General features: G+C 30.6%; 1 protein-coding gene across 1 annotated transcript in view; it reads right to left on the bottom strand.

Annotated features, from left to right (window-relative positions):
* LOC107614020 overlaps positions 1 to 758 on the bottom strand; it is a 4,036-nt gene extending 3,278 nt beyond the window's left edge. The window contains exon 1 of the mRNA XM_016316230.2: positions 367 to 758. The gene's annotated coding sequence lies outside the window, so the exon portion shown is untranslated. The remainder of the gene's footprint in view (positions 1 to 366) is intronic.

The raw sequence follows: 1,049 nt of genomic DNA, 5'->3' as shown, positions 1-1,049 counted from the left end.
TCCAAAAAAATATATGAAAATACATAAATGAAGAAGCTCAAGAAAATGGAAGCTATTAATTTCCACCATGCAAGACCCAAAATGGGAACTAAGAAAAGGGGGGGATTAAAAATAAAATAAAAAATAAAATAAAAATGATGATAAAGGACACCAACAACAGAGATAGCACACTGCAACAGAACAGCATCATAAAAATAAAAATACTACCAACAACAGAGATAGCACACTGCAACAGAACAGCATCAGAAAAATAAAAATACTAAAAGCACCAAGAAGAAGAAGAAGAAGAAGAAGAAGGAAATGGAACAATCATAGCAAAAGGAAATAAATTTATTTTTAAAAAAAAAGTAAAAAAGAAAAACCCACCTGGGATTCTTTCTTTTGTTTCTCTTTCTCTATATGAAGAACACCACAGAGATGAGATGATGCTGTGAATGAAGAAGAGAACTCACAAAACAAAGCACAAATGCAGTTACGAAATAGAAAAAGAAAAAAATAAAATGACAATGGAGTATGTGTTTGTGAAACTTGTTGCAGTTACTAGTACTACTCATAGGTCATAACTCACTACTCTCTCTCTCTCTCTCTCGCTAATGCATGCCTCAAAATCAGAGCGAAGCAGTGAGCTTCTGAAATACTCTTCTCTCTCTTTCTCTCTCTTTCTCTAGAATAAATGTGGTAGTACTATACAGAATACAAATACAATGCTGAATTTCTTCTGTACCAGCCCACAGAATTGAGAATTGTTTTTGTGGTTTGTACGTTCCCCATTTTACCTCCATTGTTCATTGCATTAATATTCATTTTTTTTTCCTTTTAGTTTTTTTTTTTATGTTACGTTTGTTACATGTAATTGGTAATCTGCATCAATTAAGAAAACTCTGTTTTAATTAATTCATCCATGATGTGAAGGGTTATGAATATGATATTAGAATTAAATTTTTAACTTCACAAGTAGTTTCGTTAGGACAAATTTTTAGGCGATTTTTTTTTGTTGAAATGAAACGAGTGATTTTCTAATATTATAATTTTTTATGTTTTTAAATTGT

This window comes from Arachis ipaensis, chromosome B08 (assembly GCF_000816755.2).
Source record: "Arachis ipaensis cultivar K30076 chromosome B08, Araip1.1, whole genome shotgun sequence".
In the NCBI taxonomy this organism is placed as follows: domain Eukaryota; kingdom Viridiplantae; phylum Streptophyta; class Magnoliopsida; order Fabales; family Fabaceae; genus Arachis; species Arachis ipaensis.
This window is presented reverse-complemented; position numbering and strand designations above follow the sequence as displayed.